Source organism: Dipodomys spectabilis, unplaced genomic scaffold, assembly GCF_019054845.1.
Source record: "Dipodomys spectabilis isolate Male_0828 unplaced genomic scaffold, ASM1905484v1 ptg000002l, whole genome shotgun sequence".
Lineage (NCBI taxonomy): Eukaryota > Metazoa > Chordata > Mammalia > Rodentia > Heteromyidae > Dipodomys > Dipodomys spectabilis.
Window position 1 is genome coordinate 41,212,162 of NW_024870679.1, and position 15,357 is coordinate 41,227,518.

Sequence of the window (15,357 nt, forward strand, 5' to 3'; positions counted from 1 at the left end):
TAGAGCACTTACCTAACAAGTGCAAGGCTCTAGGCACAATCCCCAATCAATCATGATGAAAAGTTATGGGAAGATTCACTCAAGGAAAGCATATTTTAGCCAATGAATTCATTTTTTTTTTTTTTTTGGTTGGTCGTGGGGCCTGAACTCTGGGCCTGCTCACTGTCCCTCAGCTCTTCAGCTCAAGGCTAGCACTCTACCACTTGAGCCACAGTGCCACTTCCGGCTTTTTCTGCTTATGTGGTGCTGAGGAATCGAACCCAGGGCCTCATGCGTGCAAGGCAAGCACTCTACCACTGAGTCACCTTCCCAGCCCCCTCATATTTTTTTTTTTGTTTTTATTCAGTTGTAAGGCTTGAAATCAGAGCCTGGCCACTGTCCCTGAGATTTTTCACTTAAGGCTAGTGCTCTACCACTTGAGCCACAGCACCACTTCTGGTTTTCAGATGGTTAATTGTAGTTCTCACCGACTTTTCAACTTGGGCTGACTTGAACTGTGATCCTCAGATCTCAACCTCCTTAGTAGTTAGGATTACAAGCATAAACTACCAGTTCTTGGCTTGCATTCATAATTTAGATCATCTTCAAAAGTAGCCTCCTTCCTTACCTTATCTCTTAGAATACTCCCAGAAAAGCCATTCCCTTTCATATTGCCTATGCTGGGCTTCCTGCCCTTTGCTTATCTCTTCCTCACACTACAGGCTCACATACACTCCACCGGGTTAAAGTTGTATTCTCCTTTCAGACCCAGTTCCATGAAGCTGCCTTTCCTCAAATTCCTGATCCATATCTCTTTGTACAGTGGGTTCCCAATGCTGCTTTTCTTTCTTATGTTTGTTTGTTTATTTTTTATTTGGTTCCATTCCTAGCACTGGAACTCAGAGCCAGGGCACTGTCCCTGAGCTCTTTTTTTTTTTTTTTTGGGGGGGGGGTGTCCAGTAGTGGGGCCTGAACTCTGGGCCTGGGCACTGTCCCTCAGCTCTTCAGCTCAAGGCTAGCGCTCTACCACTTGAGCCACAGCGCCACTGCTGGCTTTTTTTCTTTTTGCTTATGTGGTGCTGAGGAATTGAACCCAGGGCCTCAGGCATGCAAGGCAAGGGCTCTACCACTGAGCGACCTTCCCAGCCTGGAAATGTGGCATTTATATCCAATAGAGTATTATTCAGCCATAAAGAATAAAATTTTGGCCAGGCACTGGAAGCACATGCCTATACTCCTAGCTACTGAGGTCTGAGGATTATGGTTCAAAACCAGCCTGGGCAGAAAAGTCTGTGAGACTCTTTAATGAACCACCAAAAAGCCAGAAAGTGGAGGTGTTGCTCAAGTGGTAGAGTGCTAGCCATGGGCCAAAAAGTTAATCAAGGGTATGAGGCCACCACAAAAAAAAAAAAAGAGAGCCGGGCGCTGGTGGCTCACACCTGTAATCCTAGCTACTCAGGAGGCTGAGATCTGAGAATCGCGGTTCAAAGCCAGCCCGGGCAAGAAAGACCGTGAGACTCCTATCTCCAATAAACCACCAGAAAACCGGAAGTGGCGCTGTAGCTCAAGTGGTAGAGTGCTCGCCTTGAGCTGAAGAGCTGAGGGACAGCGCCCAGGCCCAGAGTTCAAGCCCCATGACCAAAAAAAAAAAAAAAAAGAGGTGAGGTAAGGAGGGGCTGGGGATGTAGCTCAGTGGTAGAGTGCTTGCCTTGCATGCCTGAGGTGCCCTGGGTTCGATTCCTCAGCACCACATAAGGAGAAAAAAAGCCAGAAGTGCTGTGGCTTAAGTGGTAGAGCATTAGCCTTGAGCTGAAGAGCTGAGGGGCAGTGCCCAGGCCCAGAATTCAGGTCCCATGACTGATTAAATTTAAAAAAAAAAAGAGGTATGGAGGGAAGGTGGAAGAGAAGGAGAGAAGAGGGAGAAAAGTGGAAAGATCAGAATGCAAATACTGTACAAAAGAAGAAGGTAAGCCAGACACCAATGGCTCATGCCTGTAATCCTCAGCTACTCAGCTTCCTGAGTAGCTGAGTAGCTGAGGATCATGGTTCAAAGCCAGCCTAGGCAGCAAAGTCTGAGACTCTTTTTTTTTTTGGTCCGGTCATGGGCCTGAACTCTGGGCCTGAGCGCTGTCCCTCAGCTCTTCAGCTCAAGGCTAGCACTCTACCACTTGAGCCATAGCACCACTTCCGGCTTTTTTTTTTCTGGTTATGTGGTGCTAAGGAATCAAACTCAGGGCCTCATGCATGCAAGGCAAGCGCTCTACCACTGAGCCACCTTCCCAGCCCCAACAAAGTCTGAGACTCTTATCTCCAATTACCACCAGAAAACTGGAAGTGGTGCTGTGGCTCAAGTGGTAGAGTGCTTGCCTTGAGCTGAAGAGCTTGGGGACAGTGTCCAGGCCCAGAGTTCAACCCCCAAGACTGACTCAATAAATAAATAAAAGTAGGTAACCTTTGTCTTGTCCAACTTCCTGCTGGAACAGTAGAACCACTAAATAACTGATAAACCATTGTAGGCTGGAGATCTCAGGGACATCTGACCTTGAGTCCTTGGTAAGGAGGTGACTGTCAATATTTGCTGAATGAAGCAGGGACATAAATTTGAAAATGGAATTCCTGAAGAGGCAGTTGTTCAGACACTGAACACTGATGCCTGTTTACTGCATTCGGCACATACAGTATCTCTCCACACCCAGGTTTGAGAGGAAGCTCAATGCTTGGGGAGGATGCTAGGGAATCTTGGCTCTTCCCACTGCCTCGAACAAACTGAAAGGATACCTTCACGTACTTCAATAGTAGGTAGGTCCTTCCTTTTGACTGGTTAGACTAAGTTCACTAGAGGAAAAGAGACACACTTCATTTTCTGCTATTATTCATTTATGCATTCAACAAACATTTACTACAATCTGTCATATATGCTAGGGATATATGGGCTGGTGGTGTAGCTCAGTGGCTCAATATCTACTTAGTATATGTAAGGCCTTGAGTTTGATCCTTAGCCCAAAGACAGAAGAGGGGGAGGAAAAAAAGACAATTTTAGAATATTTTTTTGTGCTCACTTGTACTAGTCTGTACAACCCCTTCCACCCCTTCTAGATTAGAATACTGGGATATTTACTGGATTGGGAGTACTGCTATGGTAAGAAGGTCAGACAAGGTTTTGCTAAGGTAGTAGCAATGGCACCAACACCTAAATCTAAAGGAGCCACTCAGAGAATGAGAGTAAAGGGCCTGATGCAGTACCTAGAGCATGCAGTTCATAGAGGCTGGAAGTGACACTCTAGGTGGAAATGAGGACCGTACGACACAGTGGGCAGAGTTGAATCGTATAGGTTGATGAAAAACCTCAAAGTGGATAGCAATGAGGCTTATGCAACATTGTGAATGTATTTAATGTTGCTCATTAATAGTACACTTAAAAATGGTTAAAATCATAAATTTAATTTCTTTTTGATGGTCCTGGGGCTTGAATTCAGGGCCTGGATGCTGTACCTGAGTTGCTTTTGCTGAGCTTCTACCACTTGAGCCACAGCTCCACTTTCAGCTTTCTGGTGATTTGGCGATAAAGAGTATCTGGGGACATTGCTGCCTATGCTGGCTTCAAACCACAATTCTCAGATCTCGGCCTCCTGAGTAGCTAGGATTACAAACAGGCATGATGAGCTACCAGCACTCAGCATATATTAAGTAAATTTTACATTGGAAAAATAAAGTTGAGAACATACATACACATGCATGTACACAGAAAGGCAGGTAGACAGAGATAGGGAAGAAAGTAAGGAAATGAGGGAAGGGAGGGGAAGAAAAGAATGAGGAAGGGAATAGCCAAACACTGGTGGTTCGCCTGTAATCTTAGCTACTCAGGAGGCTGAGGTCTGAGGATCACCATTCAAAGCCAACCCTGGGCAGGAAAGTCTGTGAGACTCTTATTCCAATAAACCAGTAGAAAACTGGAAGTGGGGCTGTAGCTCAAGCAATAGAGCACTCACTTGCCTTGAGCTGAAGAGTGCAGGGACAACGCCCAAGCCCAGAGTTCAAGGCCACGACCAACAAAAAAAAAAGAAAGAGGAAGGGAAAGTAAGGGGGAACCAGCCAGCCTAGGTTTCCTGCACTGACCAAAGTCTTGCTGAGGAGGGCGTGGGCATTACCTCTGCCAGCCTTTTCTCCAGATTCCCAAGGCCAAGAAGCCACGTGGGGTCTCAGTGCCTATTCTTCCTAGGAATTAAAAGTTACAGCTTAGTGACAGCAGATGGGAGGGGTCAGAGCAGAACTGTGGTACCTAGCACTGGCTTCTCTGCAGCCACTCCCTATCAAACTCATCCTGACCATGTTATCTTTGCTGAGGTAATGACCAACCTCAAAGCCCAAAAGCTTACAACAGAGACCTGTCAACATTTTCCATAAAAGGCTAGAGAGTGAATACCTTGGACTCTGTGGGGCAGTATGGTCCCCCTTGTATGACTCAGCTTTGCAAGTGCTGCATGATAACATCCGTAGACAAGGTATAAATAAGTGCTGGGCACCAGTCGCTCATGACTGTAATCCTAGCTACTCAGGAAGTTGAGATCTGAGGATCATGGTTTGAAACCAGCCCTGGTTAAGTCTGTGAGACTCTCTTTTTTTGTCAGTCGTGGACCTGAACTCTGGGCCTGGGCGCTGTCCCTCAGCTCTTTACCTCAAGGCTAGTGCTCTACCATTTGAGTCACAGCATCACTTCCGGCTTTTTCTGCTTATGTGGTGATGAGGAATCGAACCCAGGGCCTCATGCATACGAGGCAAGCGCTCTACCACTGAGCCACCTTCCCAGCTGGAAATTTTTTCAAAATTATTTTTAATTATTATTTTTTTTTGGTCCGGTCGTGGGGCCTGAACTCTGGGCCTGGGTGCTGTCCCTCAGCTCTTCATCTCAAGGAAGCACTCTATCACTTGAGCCACAGCACACTTCCGGCTTTTTTTTTTCTGCTTTGTGGTGCTAAGGAATCGAACCCAGGGCCTCAGGCATGCAAGGCAAGTGCTCTACCACTGAGCCAACTTCCCAGCCCTATTTTTAATTTTTGCCAGTCCTGGCCTGAACTCTGGGTCTGGGTGTTGTCCCTCAGCTCATCAGCTCTTCAGCTCAAGGCTCGTGTTCTACCACCTGAGCCACAGAGCCACTTCCAGCTTTTTCTGTTTTTGTGGTGCTGAGGAATCGAACTCAGGGCCTCAGCAAGCAAGGCAAGCACTCTACCACTGAGCCACCTTCCCAGCTCTGTGAGAGTCTTATCTCCAATAAACTACCAAAAAGCTGGAAGTTGGAGCTGTGGCTCAAGTGATAGAGCACCAGCCTTAAGCAAAAGAAGCTCAAGGACAGTGCCCAGGTATAGAGTGCAAACCACTGGTCCCAGGACCCTGTGTGTGTGTGTGTGTGTGTGTTTGTGCCACACACAAAACTAGCCTGGGAGATGAATCTAAAAGACTTTAATCAATCAGCAGAGTGTGAATTGGAGGCATGACTTAAGTGATAGAGCACCAGCTGCAAGTGAAAAAGCCAGGTGAGATTGAGAGCTCAAAGCTCTGAGTTCAAGCCCTAGTCGTGGGTCCTGCGTGTGCGGACACACACCACTGTCTTCTACTCTCTAACCTATCTATTCTCTATAAATACCTCCCAAGGGTAAAATTCCTAAGTTGAGCTCCTGAAGTCAGCTCCTCTTGTTCTAAAGATTTACAAACTAAAAGACACAACTGCCTCATACCCAAAAGGCAATGGTGAGACAGACAGGATAAACACTGTCAGCCTTCCTGTTCAAAATAGAGGAAACACTACACAAATGAATCACTGGGCCCTATGATTCTGAAATCCAGTTAAATAGAAACTCTTTGGTTAGGACTTAGAGCCCAGGATAATTATCCATCCGGCTTTTGGTTCTACCTCTGAACTGAGTTCTGTGCTAAGTCATCCTTTCTTTTGCATGAAAGGTAGGCCATCTTTGCAGTTGTGTATCTCACTAGAAATGTTAGGTCAGATGACATCTTCCCATTTTGTACTAGCTCTGATTCCTTCAACCCAAGCTGGCATGTTCTTCTGAACTTTTTTTTTTTTGGTCAGTCATGGGGATTGAACTCTAGGCCTGGGCACTCTCCCTGAGCTCTTCAGCTCAAGGCAAACACTCTACCACTTGAGCCACAGTGCCACTTCCAGTTTTCTGGTGGTTAATTGGAGATGAGTCTCACAGGGAATTTCCTGCCCGGGCTTGGCTTTGAACCATGATTCTCAGATTTCAGCCTCCTGTGTAGCTAGGATTATAGGCGTGAGCTACCAGCGCCCGGCTTGCTCTACCACTTTGAATCACAGTGCCACTTCTGGTTTTCTGGTGGTTAATTGGAGAGAAGAGTGTCATGTACTTTCCTGACCAGGCTGGCTTTGAACCCCTATTATCAGATTTCAGCCCCCTGAGTAGCTAGAATTTCAGGCGTGAGCCACTAGCACCTGCCACTTCTTAATTTTGGCATCATTTGCCACCCAGAAAGACTGGGGATTTTCAATCAGCAAGTTTTATCTTCCTTTTGTTTAATACTTCTTCAACTCATCTCTCTCCTCTGACATTTTAGAACAAGTTCTCACATTTTACTATAAGCAGCAAGAAGAAAGATTGCAGTTCCTTCAATACTCTGCTGAGAAACCTCCTTAGCTTTGTCTATAAGTTATTAGGTACATTTTCTACTTTTCACCTTACCTCCAGTATCTAATAAGATATTTAGACATTGCCACAAGTCCTCACTTGTAGCTTCCTCAAAGGCCCAAGGAACTTGGAAAGCTCTTCAAGCTTTTACCTTGAAGTTCTTCTGGCTTCTAACCACTGTCTAGTACCAAAGTTACATTTTAGATTATTGTTATATGTCTAGGTATCAGTATCTGTGTAAATTATCTATTACTGCATAACTTAATGGATTAAAACAAGCACAGGGCTCAGGGTGTAACTCACTTGCCAAGCAAGTGTTTCATGTGGGGAGGAAGAGAAGTGGGGGAAGGAGTAAGAGAGGGAAGGAAACTAGAAAGGAAGAGAAGGAAGGAGAGGAAGGAAGGAAGGAACTACTATTCAAGGTTGTAATGGTCAGAAGTTCAGCATTTAGCTGGGCAGTGACAACTTAGTCTCTCATGACATTTCTGTCAAGCTATTAGCAGGAATTGCAATTGGCTGAAGGCCGTCTGGGGCCACAGCTCATCTCCACTCATTTAGTTGCCTTTTCCCAGAGCAACACATTAAAGCCAGATGAGCAGGAAGGTGGGTGGTATACCTTATATACCTAAGGCTCTAAGAGTGCACACCATCATTTCCATTTTATTCCATTCTTAAGAAGCAAGTTGCCAAGTCCAGCCCATATTCATGTGGAAGGGAATTTGGGTCTACCTCTTGAAGGGAATGGTGTCAAACTCTGCTGTCACTTTATAATCACTGTACCTAAAGTGGGTACTGGTAGCATACAGATATTAATCCTAGCTACTCAGGAGGCTGAGATCTGAGGATCATGATTCAAACCAACCAGGGCAGAAAACTCTGTGAGATTCTTACCTCCAGTTAACCACCAAAAGAACCAAAAGTAGAACCATGGCTCAAATGGCAGAGTACCAACCTTAAACAAAAAAGCCATGCCAGGCATGAGTGGCTCATGCATGTAATCCTAGTTACTCAAGAGGCTGAGATCTGAGGATTGTGGTTTGAAGCCAGCCCAAGCAGAAAAGTCCACAAGACTCATCTGTAACAAACTATTCAGAAAAAGCTAGGCCCTCCAGCTTAAGTGGTAGAGCATTAGCCTTGAGCACAAAGAGGCTCAGGGACAGTGTCCAAGCCTTGAATTCAAGTCCCAGGACCGCCAACACCACCCAAAAAAGCCAACCCAGAAGGAGGCCCTGAGTTCAAGGCCTCTGTGTGTATACCTATGCACACACAAATACACAAACCCTGAAAAAGCCTCACTATACCTATTGGTGCTTTTCCCCTGGCCCTCCAACTGCAAGAGAGTAGTGAAGTCAACATTTTTCCTATCTGGGAGATATTCTTCTCTTTGAGCTTGTTTGAATTCTTACAAATGCAGCTCACAAAATTAAAAAAAATCTAGCTCTTTTCTAGTTTTTTTTTCTCTCTCTCTGAATGAATAGCAATTGAACTACCATCCAATTCTCCAAGTCAAAGGATAGTTGTCTTTATTCCTTTCTCCCTCATTCCCCATAGACAAGTAATTGTACAACTCTACTTTGTGTTTTGTGTGAATACTGGGTCTTGAATTCAAGGCCAGGGCACTGTCCCTTAGCTTCTTGCTCAAGACTGGTGCTCTACCATTTAAATCACAGCTCCATTTCTGGCTTTTTTTGTGGTTAATTGAAGATAAGAGCTTCATGGACTTTGCTGCTTAGGCTGGGTTTGAACCAGGATCCTTAGTTCTCAGCCTCTTGAGTAGCTAGGATTACAGGTCTGAATCACCAGGACTCCTCTTTTCTCCTCTCCCCTCCCCTTTCTCCCTTTTCCTCTTTTTCTTCCCTCCTCCTGTGAGCTGTTGGTAGTAGTAGAGTTTGAATACAGGACCACAGGCTTGTTAGGCATTCTTCATTACTTGAGGCATGCCCCAATCCTCTCCTCAAGTCCCTCATTTCTCCCAATCTCCTCTGTTCCCACTCTACTTCAATCTTGCCTCATCTCATACATAGTCAGACCATGGTCTACCCTTCACTCCTTCCCACTTATTCCACAGTCATTTTCCCCACATATTTACCTTATCCAGTCACACACCTCACCCAGCTAAAAACATGTTAATGGCTCCAGAGTTCTTAACATGGCCCACAAAGCCATGCTCATTTTACCCCATTTACCTTTCCTATCTCATCCCCTAGCAGACCTTCTCATGTTAGTCTTGTGAGGCTTTTTACACTAGGGTCCTTCCAAACACTCACCTTTATACATTTGTTCCTTCTAGGTTCAGTGTTCCTAACTGCTCATACCTAGGCTTGTTGATTCCCACTCCAGATTTCCAATCAAGGTAACTTTCTCAAGAAAGCCTTCCCCAAACAAGCCCCTTCTTTTTTTTTTTTTTTTTTTGGGGGGGGGGGGAGGTCCGGTCATGGGCCTGAACTCTGGGCCTGGGCGCCGTCCCTCAGCTCTTCACCTCAAGGCTAGCGCTCTACCACTTGAGCCACAGCGCCACTTCCGGCTTTTTTCTTTTTGCTTATGTGGTGTCTCATGCATGCAAGGCAAGCACTCTACCACTGAGCCACCTTCCCAGCCCCACAAGCCCCTTCTTATATGACAGTTTCCTATCCCATCTATGTTCTCCAATTTATTTATTTATTTTTGATTGTGGGGTTTGAAATCTGGGTCTGGGTACTGTTTGGTTACTGTTCCTCAGCTCTTCAGCTCAAGGCTAGTGCTTTACCATTTGAGCCACAGTGCCACATCCAGTTTTCTGAGTGGTTTATTGGAAATAAGAGTCTCACAAACTCTCCTGCCCAGGCTGGCTTTGAACCATGATCCTCAGATCTCAGCCTCCTGAGTAGCTAGGATTACAGGTGTGAGTCAACAGTGCTCGGCCTGTTGTCCAGTTTTGTTTTTTTTTTTTGGGTCCGGTCGTGGGGCCTGAACGCTGGGCCTGGGCGCTGTCCTTCAGCTCTTCAGCTCAAGGCTAGCACCCTACCACTTGAGCCAGAGCGCCACTTCCGGCTTTTTTCTTTTTTTGCTTATGTGGTGCTGAGGAATCGAACCCATGGCCTCGAGCATGCAAGGCAAGCGCTCTACCACTGAGCCACCTTCCCAGCCCCTGTTGTACAGTTTTTGAATAATACATTTATTTTGTTACCATCTATCTCTGCTAGCAGAGTACAAGTACCATGAAAGCAAGAGTCAGGTAGAGATTTTGCTTATTGTATTCCTGACCCATAATAGATGCTGAGTATGTGAACATTGGAATTTTCTTCCTTAAAAATTTAAGCTGGATGCCAGATGCCAGTGGCTTATGCCTGTAATTGTAGTACTTAGGGGGCTGAGATCTGAGGATCATGGTTCAAAGCCAGCCCAGGCAGGAAAGTTCATAAGATTCTTACCCCCAATAAACCACCAGAAAACTGGAAGTGACACTGTGGCTCAAGTGGTAAAGCGGTAGCTTTGAGCTGAAGAGCTCTCAGTGACAGTGCCCCAAACCAGAGCTCAAGGCCACAACTGAAAAAAAAAAAAAAATTACACTGGAGCTGGGAGCTAGTGGCTCATGCCTGTAATCCTAGCTACTTAGTAGGCTGAGATCTGAGGACCATGGTTGAAGACAGTCTGTACAGAAATATCCCTGAGATAGTTATCTCCTACCATCAGAAAACCAGAAGTGGCACTATGGTTCAAATAGGAGAGCGCTAGCCCAGGCCCTGAGTACAAGCCTCAGGACCAGAAAGAAAAAAAAAAAAAGCAAGCTGGCTAGTTGCTGGTGGCCCACGCCTATAATCCTAGCTACTCAGGAAGCTGAGATCTGAGGATCGCGGTTCAAAGCCAGCCTGGGCAGGAAAGTCCATGAGACTCTTATCTCCAATAAACCACCAGAAAACTGGAAGTGGTGCTGTGGCTCAAGTGGTAGAATGCTAGCCTTGAGCTGAAGAGCTGAGGGACAGCGTCCAGGCCCAAAGTTCAAGTCCCAGCCCCCCCCCCCCCCCCAAAAAAAATAAAAGCTGAAGAAATTTATGGAAGTACATTACTTGCAGGTGTGTAAATATCACAATGAAACTCCTTTGGGCAATTAAATTATGCTAATAAAAATTACTTTATCTCCAATAAGTCACCAAAGAGCTAGAAGTGACACTGTGGCTAAAGTGGTAAGAGTACTAGCCTTGATTGAAAAAGTTCAGGGACAGTGCCCAGACCCTGAGTTCAAGTCCCAGGACTGGTACACGCGCGCACACACACACACACACACACACACACACACAAAATTATTGATGAAACCAAAGTAATAAACTCTCTTCAATATGACTAAGACTTAGGAGACAAACCAATAAAAAATTAAACGTATGCTTTGGAAATTGGAGTCTTTTCTCTAGCTTTACTATGATACAATATTTCTCAGCACGGGATTCCAGTATAAAGAGATAGAAAGTTAATTTAGTTTATACAACTTAGGTTGCTGTAGTGAGTGGATCTGCAGCAATTTACGATTTTAACAAATCAATAAGCCTGGTGTTTATACTCTTAAGTATTGGAGATGGAATATGTCAGAAGAGAAAACGCTGCACAACAAAACACTGTGTTAGAAAACATGAGATCTGCTATACCACTTGTATATTAACTATACAAGACCTGTTAAAGGAATTGTGTATTAACTGAGGATTCATGTCCTTGTGTCTCAGCTTCAGAAAGGTTAGACTGGTCTGAAAGACCTGCTGCTTCAGATGGGGGGAGAGGGAGGGAAAGTCTTGGGGGGACCTCAGAAACATTTGACGTCGCTGAACTTGAGTACAATTGTCACATGTGCTGGTACAATAAAGTCGCACGTACTTATACTGTAATTGTGGGCGCGCCTAAGTCCCTCCCCCTCTCCTAAACCAATTTCTCCACATCCTAGAAATCCAGCCCTTCTGCCCGCCGGAGGCGCCTTTCCCAACGTTAAGTACAATGTTAAATTGACGAGGGGGAAAAAAAAAATGATCCGCAGCCCAGGGCTGGGAGGGAGGGGGGCGGAATCTGGGTGCCCGGGTGCCGCCTGCGGAGGGTGCAGCGGGGCGTGGGCTGGGGCCGGAGGAGTGGGCGAAGCCGCTGGTTGGTGCCTGGAATCTGTGCGTTGCCCCTTTAATTGTGTCCCCGGCCCTCGGGCGTTTCTGCCCAACGCCCACGTCAGCAAATACCTTTTGTTTCTCTCCCGTTGGGGCTACTTGTTTTAGGGCGCCAAGCCTCGGCTTCGGAAGTGTGTGGTGGAGGTGGGGGTGTCTCTCCCCGGCGCCGGGAATCGGGGAGCTTCCCTCCGGCAGCGCGCGCGGCCGGCCAGGGCGCCGGGGCCGGCGGTGAGTGGCGGGGCGAGCCCGGGCGGCGGGCGGCGGGCGGCGGGGCGTCGGGGCTGCCCGGGGCTGTCGGCCCGGGCCGGGTCTGTTAGTGGCGCCCACGTTCGCGTTCGCGGCGTGGGGGGGCGGCCCCGGGTTCGTCGCCCGTGGGCTTCTCGTCCCCGGAGCGGCGGGAGGCGCTGAGGCGAGCGGGCGCCATTTGCAGCCGTGGGGCGCAGCGCGGCGGCGGCGGCTGAGGAGACTCGTGAAGGGCGGCGGGCGGCGGCTCGGGCTCCGAGGGCTGGCGACGCTTACAAAGGCGCGGGCGGCGGCGGCTGAGGAGACGGAGGAAAGGCGGCGGGCGGCGGCGGGCACCGACTCCATCCCGAGCCCGTCCGCGGCCCTTCTGTGCGCCCGGCTGGGGCTGCGGGACAATGGCCGCGCCGTCGCCGCCCGCCGCCCATCGCCCATCGGGAGTCTCCCCAGCCGCCGCCGCCACCCGGCCCGGCCCGGGGAAAGGCGGGAAGGCGCCACCGCAGCGTCGGGGCGGCGGCAGGGAGCCGGCGGGAGATGGAGCCGGGCGTGTCCGGAGCCGTCGGGCGCCAGGACTCAGGAAGGTCCGGGGCCGGGCCGGGCTGGGCGCGGGGCGGGCGGGACCGGACGGGACGGGAGCCCGGTTAGCCCTGGGCGTCCTCCATCCTCAGCTTTAGCATCCCGGTGCGCCAGTCGTGGGCTCAGGATCGAGCCCAGGTGGCGGCAGCCAAGCCCTGAGCCCCGGACGCCCCGCGCCGCCCGGACGGAGCCTGCGGGTCGGCGAGCAGCCTCTCCCGACCACAGGCGCTCACCCTTGCCTGCACTGTGACCGGGAGCCATGATGCACGCGCTTGCAGACGTGTTTGGAATCGGGTCCGCACCTAGCGGGCTCCGCATGGCGCTCGCCCGTGTCACCTGTGCTCCGAAGAGATAATTCTATTTGCAGAACTTCATTAGGTGGAGTGCTTTCCGCGGTATGGAATATTCCACTTGACTTCACACAAAACCCGCCACCTGGTCAGGTGGGTGCTTATTCCGCTGGGCCAACGGAACACGTGCCTGCTAAGCCAGGAGCTTAACCCAGGCCCGAGGCCCAACCCTGATAACTATCCACAAAGCTCCAAAATCCTTCACTTTATCACTTCAGTCTTACTTTTCCACGGAGCACAGTTTCTAATAGGTTTAGCCCTTTCGGTGACAGTTAATGACATGTTACTCTATGTCAGTTGTTTTCTTGTGCACGTGCCCGCGCATGCTTGTGCTGGGACTTGAACTCGGGGCCGGGGTGGTGTCCCTTAGCTTTTTCACGCAAGGCTAGGACTCTACCACAGTGCCACTTCTAGTTTTCTGGTGATTGATTGGAGATAAAAATAGTCTCAGGGACTTTCCTGCACCCACTGGCTTCAACCACGATCCTCAGATCTCAGCCTTCTGAGTAGCTAAGATGATAGGTGTGATCCACCAGCGCCAGCCAGGCTGATGTCAGGTTTTTGATACTCCTAAAGAAGTTTATGTTAACTTCTCTGCTCAAAGTTGAAAGGTGTCTTCTTGCTTCAATGGCGCCTCACATACCAGGCCCAAAACACAGACTTCATAATAGTCTCCCGGAATGAGTGTCACATGTCCTGCTGTAGGGCTTCTGACCCATCTCCCTTTGCTCTGCCCACTCCTCCTTGATGTTCTCCCAACACCTTGCTGGCTCTGCCTGCGGGCCTTTGCACATGCTCTTCTGAATATTTACCTTCCTCCAATGCCATCTTTTCCGTGAGACTTCCAAATATGCTTTGATTCTAAGCATTTGATTATTTATTTATTTATTTTTGTCCGTTGTGGGGCTTGATCTCTAGGCCTGGGCACTGTCCCTCAGCTCTTCAGCTCAAGGCTAGCAACTCTACCACTTGAGCCACAGCACTACTTCAGGCTTTTTCTGCTTTGTGGTGCTGAGGAATCGAACCCAGGGTCTCATTCATGCAAGGCAAGCGCTCTACCACTGAGCCACCGTCCCAGCCCAAGTATTTGATACTTAATTCTGTCTTAGTTCTCTTAGTCCATTTGTTCTACTGTATATAACCAAAGACCCAATAGTTGATAATTTACTTATTTTTATTTATTTATATTTTTGGGTCCAGTCGTGGGCCTGGGCACTGTCCCTCAGCTCTTCAGCTCAAGGCTAGTGCTCTACCACTTGAGCCACAGCGCCACCTCTGGCTTTTTTTTCTGCTTATGTGGTGCTGAGGAATCAAACCCAGGGCCTCATGCATGCAAGGCAAGTCTGCTACTGAGCCACCTTCCCAGCCCATTATTTTTATTTATTTATTTATTTTTAATTTTATTTTTGGGTCCGGTTGTGGGGCCTGAACTCTGGGTCTGGGCGCTGTTCCTCAGCTCTTCAGCTCAAGGCTAGCACTCTACCACTTGAGCCACAGTGTCACTTCCAGCTTTTTTCTTTTTGCTTATGTGGTGCTGAGGAATTGAACCCAGGGCCTCAGGCATGCAAGGCGAGCGCTCTACCACCGAGCCAACTTCCCAGTCCCCAGCCCATTATTTTTAAATTCATTAATTTATTTCAGTGATACGGGGATTGAACTCAGGAATTCTCATTTGCTAGGCAAGAGCTGGCAATTTATAGAAAAGAGGTATTTATTTCTCACAGCCGTGAATGGTGGAAAAGTCTAAGATGAAGCTGCCTGCTGCGCAGGCTATTCTGTACTTCCAAGAAGATACCTTGTTGCTCCATTCTCTACAGGAAGTGACTACTGTGTTTTTGCTAGCAGAAGGGATGAAAGGGGCCAAATAATTCCCACAAATCCTTTTATAAAGGTGTTAATCCATACAGGAGGGCAGGGATCTATGGCCTGATAACTCTGAAAGGCTCCATTCCTAGATGATTGTTTCAACTTCACTTTTAGAGGGGATATATATGTTCAAACTGGAGCTTTTCAATGTTTTTTTACTTGACTCTAAATCTTCCCAGCCAAAGGATACATTTACCATTCCAGTAAATTGAATTCAGGTACAGGGACTTGTGTGTGTATGTGTGGTTCTGGGGTTTGAACTCAGAGCCTTGTACTTATGTCAGGTGTTCTCCCACTAGAGTCTGCCACCAGTTCAGATACAAGGATTGTGGGTTTGTGTGTGCGCACGTGTGCATATGTGTGTGCATGCTTGAACTTGTGATCTTGTTTTTTTCATTCAAGGCAGATGCTCTTACCACCTGAGCCACACCTCTGCTTTTTGCTTTTTACTGGTTAGGAGGGAGATAAGAACCTCTGGATTTCTCTGCCCAAGCTGGCTTCGAATCATAATCCTCAGATATTAGTCTCTTGTGTAGCTAGGATTACAAGTGTAAGCCAGCTGCACTCAGC

At 48.0% G+C, this 15,357-nt stretch overlaps 1 protein-coding gene across 3 annotated transcripts in view; it reads left to right on the forward strand.

Moving 5' to 3' along the window:
• The first annotated feature begins 11,708 nt into the window (after window positions 1-11,708).
• Zbtb8a (zinc finger and BTB domain containing 8A) overlaps window positions 11,709-15,357 on the forward strand; it is a 30,918-nt gene continuing 27,269 nt past the window's right edge. For 2 of the 3 annotated variants that reach the window (XM_042677768.1, XM_042677771.1), the window contains exon 1: window positions 11,709-11,983. The gene's annotated coding sequence lies outside the window, so the exon portion shown is untranslated. Of the gene's footprint in view, window positions 11,984-12,789; window positions 13,015-15,357 lie in introns of those variants that run through there. The other variant, XM_042677770.1, reaches the window with a different exon arrangement.